Source organism: Leptonychotes weddellii, chromosome 3 (assembly GCF_054177405.1).
Source record: "Leptonychotes weddellii isolate Sample4059 chromosome 3, ASM5417740v2, whole genome shotgun sequence".
In the NCBI taxonomy this organism is placed as follows: Eukaryota; Metazoa; Chordata; class Mammalia; order Carnivora; family Phocidae; genus Leptonychotes; species Leptonychotes weddellii.
The window spans coordinates 153,077,749-153,087,211 of NC_138371.1; the positions used below are offsets into that span (position 1 = coordinate 153,077,749).

A 9,463-nucleotide genomic window follows, 5' to 3' on the forward strand; every position below is an offset into this window, starting at 1 on the left:
CAAGGAATTGGCTTACAAGGTTGTGAGGGCTGGCAGAGAAAGCCTAAAATCTAAAGGATGCTACAGAGTACAGGTTAAACTCTAGAGTACAAGTTTAAGCAGCTGTTCACAGGGAGAATTTCCTTCTTCAACTAAGCCTCAGATCTGCTTCTAGAGCTTACGGATTGAATAAGGCCACACAAATTATCTAGGATCCTCTCTTACTTAAAGTCAACTAACTATGGAATTTAATTACGTCTACAAAATACCTTCACAGCAACACCTGGATTAGTGTTTAGGTAACTAGGGACGATAGCTTCCCTGAGCTGATACACCAAAAAGGCAAACACACTGGGCAAGTACGTTTTCTGATTTCTATCTTGGGTATCCAGGGCTCATAAGAAAAGATTCTCAAGCACAGGAAGTATGCACAAAAAGTGCCAGGTGGCTAGAACACATGACAAAGGGCCACTATACAAATTCACAATTCATATGATTTTCCCCCCCAGGTTTCTTTTGAAGCTGTCAATGACGTTCTTCCCTCACTGGTGATACTTTTTTTTCTTTTTTACACCAATATTAACTTCATATTTCTTTTATTTTTCAATTTTACTTATTTCTCATGTTCTTTTCATTTTGTTACTCTTTAGTCTTAATCCCTTTCTCCTCCTCCTACCATTGTGTATTCAAAAATGATATCTCTGTATAAACATTTATTTCCTAGGATGGCATATTTCTTTTTCTTTTCTTTTTCTTTCTTTCTTTTTTTCTTTTCCTTTTTTTTTTAGCTGCCCTCTGCCACACATCAGGAGTCCCAAATTCCATTTTCATCGTGGACTGTAAAGAGTCCATGTGGTGTTGAATTTTGTAACTTGAGAATCAATAGAGTCAAATATCGTACAAATGACCTCTGTATATCATGATGGAAATGGTCACAGTAGATGACACACTAATAGCTAGGAGCCTGCCAACTAAAATTAGGTTTAACTTGAGAAGAAATAAGTGTGAGTCAAAGCAGAACAAAAAATATTTGATCTGATCTTATTCTTCAAGCATGTTCATCATTGAAAAAGTGCTTGGGACCAATGTAACACTTTATAAAATAATTACATCCTTCTTCAAAGATAAAATATTATTATTTGTGAACATTGTCAAAGTATATCTCTATTAGATACCTTCATAAGTTTCTTTATAGTGCATAATCAATCTACATCAAATAATTTTTTTGTTAAGCAGCTTATGTATGTTCAGCTTTGTTATTCACAAGGTCAAAGGTAATACGATTTCCTTTATGCTTTTTTCAAACTAAGGTATGTATAATTTTAATATCTATTCCAATGGTGAACTTTGGAGGAATAGATAAAAAATCACTATTCTCTGGAAAGAAAGAATGTAAAATGAATAAAAATTATTTAGATGAACTGCTTCTACTGTTGAATCTTATGAGAATCTACCAGTGAATCTTAAATTGTATTTCATGAAGCTTGAGCTTCCTAACTTTGAGATAAATTGTATTCGGAGAATTTAAAGTATCTTTTCCAGATCTCCAAGCAGAATTCCAGTTCTGGTGTGAACATACAGGTAACATAGAATATTAAGAACAATAGCCTCAGCTAAAAACAAATTCCTAACCTACATTTTCAAGAAAACTAGGATCAGGAAAAAAAAAATTCCACAGCCAACAAATTGTGTTCAAATGTTGCCAAAAGCAGAGGTTCTCAGCAAGCCATGGGGTAGGTAAATCCATGGGAATGTGCCAGGAAGTAAGCAAGGATCTGTAGAGGAGGCCTAGGAATTGGAAACTCAGAAATTGCTAGAGATGTGGTAATCCCTAACCCAATGAAACGCAAAACATTAAATACCATATAATGTTTGCCTCCATTACTATGAGATTAATGCAGTGACTGAGATGAGATTACACAGTGACTGGGTGGGAGTTCCAGAGCCTGTGCCTTGCAATTCAAATCTAATCCTGTATATTTGGTTTCTGTAGTCATGTGATGGCAACTCTCTAGTCTGGTTTAGGTATCAATGGAGAAAATTCCAGATCACTTAATATTCCAGAAATATTTCCAGTTAGTTAATATCCATTCTGTATATCCAAGCTGGGTTAAAACTGGGGAAGGGGAATACTGGGATTATGGCTACTCAACCCTCCACTTCCCACCTTGAGATGGGAATGACACCAGTGGCCCAATGGCTTCTCAGTCTGTCTGCCATATTTATCTTCCACTTTACCTGAGAGGAGATCAAATGTTAGTTTACCTCCATTTAAGAATAAGGTTTAACAGAGAACAGGAGCTACTTTCTCATTGCGTTATATTATAATTTGCATTATCAGGGCATATTATTACAAGATTTTACCATATTGACTTCCAGAAAGAGAGGGTTCCGCCAGAAGATAAGCATTGGAATTAGAACCAGTATTGAACATAGCAGAATTTCTAAAGAAATAGAGAGAGAAGACTTAGAAATTGGGGTGAGGATTACTTCCCAGAGATAGTGGTTTCAGCAAATAGAACTTCTATAAGTGAAGGTGTATCTTGTAAGGCAAAAGCTGTGAGATGTAGGAAAGCCAGGGATATTAGTACAAGATCTCTTTTAGGAGATTTCTGAGAGCCAGAGATGCTATATAAATTTTTTAAGTCCTTTGCAGAAACAAAAAGGAAATCTTTAACTCAGGAAGCATGGACAGCTACTCTGGATCAATCCTATTATTGCTGCCCAGGAATCAATTTACTAATAGTCCATTCAGATTCAATGACTGCAAATTTGACTAGCAATAAAAGAACAAATCCCACCTCTAAATATCAATGCCTTAAGAAAAAGGATGAACAGGTTTAACTGTTGTGTCACATTATCGGTGAAAAGTATAGGGTAATATTACAGCATCAACTAAAAATATGTTTAAGAAAGTATTTACTGTTTTAAAGAAAGAAGTAAGAAAACAGAAAGTGCCAAAGTACAGGAACACAGAGAAGAGGTGGTCTATAAGACCAGCGTGTGAAATTTGAGCTATCAAAAACCTGAGAAAGAAATGAAAGAAAAAGACTTAACTGTATCATAAATGAAGAAAAAACTACATCAAAAATATATTGATACAAACTATAACTGAATCAAAGGCTTGATGTCCAAGTGATGTTCTAGATGTACTAGAAGAAAACACGAATAAACTCCTGTATAACCTTAGAGTAGGAAGGCCTTCCCAGCTGTGATTTACAGTCCAGAAGTCATAAAAGAATAGATTAATAAATCAAAAACATCTGCAAAAATACTCCAAGCAAAAGCAAAACACAAATGAGCAGTTATGGCACAAGTGCCGTATGAGGGGATGACCCCGCCTTCAGATGCTTGAAGAGAAGAAAAAGGGGTACCTCAGAGCTGCTGCTGCCGTTCTAAGAAAGGGAGGAACAGAGCAGACTTGAGTGGTTCTCTGGGGAGGAGGCAGAAGGTGGTGTGTGGCTTGAGAGCTCCTGACAGAGAGGAGGGAGGCTGAATGTTCATCATGGACTTGGAGGAAGCCCATGGCAAAGGCACCAGCAAGATATGGTTCATCGTTTCTCACAATCCCAGAAGCAAAACATTAGTAGATCAGTTCAGAACTGCACTTACATAAAAAGACTAAGCCTTCAGTGCTGTGAGCTATGTTTCAGGCCCAACACAGATTCAAATTCTATAACAAAGAGTGTCCAAATTCCTATCTTCCAAAAGATATTAATATGTAAAAGGATTCTAAACAATAGAGTAGAAAGAGCTCAACAACTCTGTAAAAGGGGGCTAAAGATATACATAAAGAGTTCAGGGATAAAAGACATGTAAGTGGGTACATGAAAAGATGCTCAATCTGGCTTCTAATCAGAAAATGAAAAAAATGGGAGTATTTTTTTTACTTATTAGATTTATACAAATCTAAATATGTGACACTATGTCCTTGAGAGGGGCTTAAGAAAATAATTTTTTTCATTCACCACTAATAAAGATGCAAAATACTACCACAGTGGAGAGAAATATGGCAGTATCTTGCAAATTTACCATCTGACCTAGCAACTCCACTTCTAAGAATCTACACCAAACACATTGTGCAAAATGAAGGCACAAGGCTATTCACTGCAATAATACCTGTGATAGCAATGGATGTGAAGGGATTCAAGTTTCCATCAATGGGCGTCTGATGGGTTAAATTATAGTGCATCCACAAAATGGAGTAACCTTTTCTTGTCTCAGAAGTCAAATTTACAAAAATGAACTTGGCAAGGCAGGGCTTGAGGAGCTGTGACCTCTATAATGATTATTTATGAATGAGAGAGACCTGTCTAAGCATCCATTTTTTTCTTTTCTTTATATGTATTTATATTTTCTTTATATATACTTTTTATTTATATACACATATATGATTATAATTAGACACTGACATCTTAAACTTCTCCAAACTGAAATAGGCATTAAATCCAGAGATTGGTTTCGTAAGTGATTTTTGGAGGTTGCTTTTGGATTTTGGTAAAAAGATGTATCTACAAATTAATAACATTTATATAATTTAGGAATTAAACAACGTAGCAGCATTGAGAATACTGTGAGTTGGGAAATCACTTTTTACAGAAAGCTAAAGAAAAGCCAGGACCTTTCTTTATTCTTCCTAGTCAGCCTGTGGAAGATGTCTGATTCAATCCTACACTTTAAACTCCGAGGCAATTACCTTTTGATTACATACAAAAGGATACCTGTTTTTTGACAAAATATTAACCATAAATAAATCTAAATCATTTCTCTAAGCATTTTACTTAAGATAACTACATACTAACTTCTGTTCACACAAAATAACAGAAAAATACTAGCAAAGATATATGTTATTAATAAATCTCCATAGATCCTTTCATGGATATAAATTCAGTCACTTGATATGTTTTAAGTTAAAATGGTTTAACGTACATGTCATTGGACAGCCACATGCAGAAGAGTGAAACTGGACCATTCTCTTACACCATACACAAAGATAAACTCAATATGGATGAAAGACCTAAATATGAGACAAGAATCCACCAAAATCCTAGAGGAAAACACAGGCAGCAACCTCTTCGACTTCGGCCACAGCAACTTCTTGCTAGACACATCTCCAAAGGCAAGGGAAACAAAGGCAAAAATGAACTATTGGGAATTCATCAATATAAAAAGCTTTTGCACAGCAAAGGAAACAGTCAACAAAACCAAAAGACAACCGACAGAATGGGAGAAGATATTTGCAAATGACATATCAGATAAAGGGTTAGTATCCAAAATCTATAAAGAACTTACCCAACTCAACACCCAAAGAACAAATAATCCAATCAAGAAATGGGCAGAAGACATGAACAGACATTTCTCCAAAGAAGACATCCATGGGGCGCCTGGATGGCTCAGTCCTTAGGCGTCTGCCTTTGGCTCGGGTCATGATCCCAGGGTCCTGGGATTGAGCCCTGCGTTGGGCTCCCTGCTCTGCGGGAGGCCTGCTTCTCCCTCTCCCACTCCCCCCCTGCTTGTGTTCCCTCTCTTGCTGTGTCTCTCTCTGTCAAATAAATAAAGTCTTTAAAAAAAAAAAAAGAAGAAGAAGACATCCAAATGGCCAACAGACACATGAAAAACTGTACAACATCACTCTTCATCAGGGAAATACAAATCAAAACCTCAATGAGATACCACCTCACACCAGTCAGAATGGCTAAAATTAACAAGTCAGGAAATGACAGATGTTGGCGAGGATGTGGAGAAAGGGGAACCCTCCTACACTGTTGGTGGGAATGCATGCTGGTGCAGCCACTCTGGAAGAGTATGGAGGTTCCTGAAAAAGTTGAAAATAAAGCTACCCTATGACCCAACAATTGCACTACTGGGTATTTACCCCAAAGATACAAATGTAGTGATCGGAAGGGGCACCTGCACCCCAAACTTTATAGCAGCAATGTCCACAATAGCCAAACTATGGAAAGAGCCCAGATGTCCATCAACAGATGAATGGATAAAGAAGATGTGGTATATATATACACACACACACACAATGGAATATTATGCAGCCATTGAAAAAATAAAATCTTGCCATTTGCAACAACATGGATGGAACTAGAAGGTATTATGCTAAGCAAAATAAGTCAATCAGAGAAAGACAATGATCATACGATCTCACTGATATGTGGAATTTAAGAAACAATGCAGAGGATCATAGGGGAAGAGAGGAAAAAAATGAAACAAGACAAAATCAGAGAGGGAGACAAACCATAAGAGACTCTTAATCATAGGAAACAAACTGAGGGTTGCTGGAGGGGAGGGGTTGGAGGGATGTGGTAACTGGGTGATGGACATTGGGGAGGGTATGTGTATTATATAAGACTGATGAATCACAGACCTGTACCCTGAAACAAATCATACATTATATGTTAGTTAATTGATTTTAAATTTAAAAAAATTAATAAATAAAAAATTAAAAAATGTAATGTACATGTCATATTATATCTATGGTAGATTATTATTCATGATTCACATTCTCCTTCCTTGTAATGAGAAATGAGAGGATACACAACTCCTGGGGCAGGTGATTTGCAATGCCTTCTGGAGATAGCGTATAATTCCCAATTCTACCAACTTTAGACTGACCATGTGACTAGTTTTGGACAATGTGAGCAAACATGGTTATACAACATCCACAGACACTGTTAAGTATTATATGTTTATACCAGCTCTTATCTTCCACTTTCCTGCAGAATATTCATGTACTCTACAGGTGTTACTGCTTTTCCTGTGTTCTGGAATAAAGAGACATGCCGGTCATACCCCAAATGGAGCAAAACTGCAGCCTGAAACAATCTTAGCCTGAAGCCCAGCAACTGCAGCCAACCCACAACTATATACTGTGTGAGTGATAAGTACAAACTAATTTTAAGCCATTATAATTCGGATGATTCTTCACCATTATAGCAAAGCTTAGTAATATTATAATTGTGTTCCATTACAGAACCCCATTAAATACTCCTTACCATTTTTTTAAGATTTTATTTATTTATATGAAAGAGAGAAAGAGAGAAGGAGGGCAGGGCAGGGGGAGGGACAGGCGGAGGGGCAGGGAGGGAGAGGGAGAAGTAGACTCTCTGCTGAGCTGAGCAGGGAGCCAGTTGGGGGCTAGATCCCAGGACCCTGAGATCATGCATGACCTGAGCCAAAGTCAGACACTTAACGGACTGAGCCACCCAGACACCCGAACTCTTTATGATTTTTTTAAATGATTTTGTTTGAGTCTCATTTTCTCATAATAATGAGCATATACATATCTAATGCATAATCTTGTCCATTTTTCTTAAATTTTAAATACACATTCCATACATTCAGTATGTATATATTGGTTAATTTCTGATATGTTATCACTGCATTTTTTGCTTAAAGTTTTCCACTTTTTTTCAATTCTATTGTTTGCAAAATAAAAGTTTATATACTGGAAAAAAATATGATGGTTGTATTAAATAATGAATAAAATTTCAACTACCTAACAAATTCAATTAAATATACCTAACCACCATGCAAGTCTCGAGCTGACAAAATGTATTAACATTTCTAAAGAAACAAAGTCATACAAAAGAATTGGAATCCCATGTAGGGAGGGCTACCTAGGGGAAGAGAATTCACTGTATCTGCAGACACGTGTATTCTGGCTCCTATGTCAGTTACTGACTTTTTTGTTTTTTAAAAAACAAAATAAAATTGAATTTGGTTAATGTGATTTTTTTTCTCTTAAACTTAGAATGATTGATTATCAGTGATTAATTTTGAGCCCAGTAAATTCACTAATGCAGTTATTCCAGGTGTTATTTAAGGAGCATGGGATAGGTGTATGAAAAAAAAAAAAACACAAAAATCTCTGCCCTCATGGAACACAAAAATTCACCAAGATAATGCTATATTCTGATTTTACTTGAAGTAGCCTATTGGCCTTCTGTTTTTGGCTTATCTCTACAATTTCCATCTGCTACAATTCCCATGTGTTTTGTCAGCTGAAAGATGCATTTAATCATCCAACTCATATCATGCTGGGAAGCCTGCTGGAAAGAATCAATGAATATGCATTTTCCTGTAATTCTAAATTTTGTCTAGTAGTAGTCATACTTTATTCCTTCCTCAGTGGTCTTGAATTCAGATGGCACCCAGTCAGTTGAAGATTATCTTAAAACTGTGTTCTCTACATTGGACAAGTTAGTTCATTTTCTACATTATTTACTCCCAGATTTGGTTCTTACTATTTTTGCTCAACATAAAAAAAAGGATAGCATACGTGTCCACATAAACTTGATAATCTGCAGTTTGGATTTTCTCCTTAATTCCCTCCAGGATGCTTAGAAAAACCCAACATGAAAATAGTCATCACTCTACAAATATTTATTGAACATCCATTGTAGGTATATGCTATGTAAATCCTATCAAGTTATGCAGAAGCCATTGAAGACACTGATGACAAAAAAATCCGTTGAGAAACAAAATGGGCTGGACTACAATGAAGATGGAGAGAAAAAGTTTTGGGAATTTAATGGACCTATCTGGAATCCTGGTTCTGACATTTAAATATCTTTGCAAATTTGCAAGGCATACCAGCTTTCCAAGTTTTGATTTCCTTATTCAAAGAATGAGATGCCATTGCCTATGATCGTTAAGAATTAGGATTTTAAAATGTATCTAAAATCTTGGTAATAGCTTCTCGGCCTTTTGGCTAGGATCAAGTGTAGTATCTGTTCTTATCAGTTTAAAATCTTGGTAAAAAATAGCAGTTTGATAATTTTAAAATGCACTTACTACTGGAATAAAATACACCCTGCTTCTTTACTATAGATTTACAAAGCTGTGTGTGTGTGTGTTAAGTGTATATACAAAAGATATTTAAATAACAAAACAAGGAAAGAAAAGAGACTTGATTAAATACCGTAAACGTTCAGGACAAATCTAAAATGACATAGAGTGAGGTAGTTAGTGGAAAATTCCCAGAAGAAGTACAGTTTTAGAATATGGGAAGACGTCTTTTAGATGAAATTATGTGCATGAGTAACTATCGGTTCTAATTTTAATAAGATGGCCATTTTATAGCACTATGCATTAGTAGATAATGTGGAAAATAATACAGGGGTTCCTTTCTTAATGGTCTTAAATAATAAGTTAAAGATTCCTTGTTCTGATCTGATGGCATTGAGGGGAAACTACTGATTTTTTAAGTTAGGAAGGACATGATAGAATGGTGATTTTAGAACAAAATATACACCTACATCTTTGCCCAGTAGGTGATTCCTGTAAGCAGAAAGATTTACCTTGCTACTTTTGGATGTCTCTCACCATCATTAGAGGTCATGCCAATAGGCGAATATAATTCATCTGATAAACACTTGAAGGAAAAATATGAGGCAGGGTATGATAAAAGACAAGTTCCTCAGTAATATCTTGTATTATAAAGTGATTAAATATCCCTATCAAATCAAATATG

General features: G+C 36.0%; 1 pseudogene; it reads left to right on the forward strand.

The window, feature by feature from the left end:
- The first annotated feature begins 8,681 nt into the window (after positions 1-8,681).
- Positions 8,682-8,785, forward strand: LOC115940331 (U2 spliceosomal RNA; annotated as a pseudogene).
- The last annotated feature ends 678 nt before the right edge of the window (positions 8,786-9,463 follow it).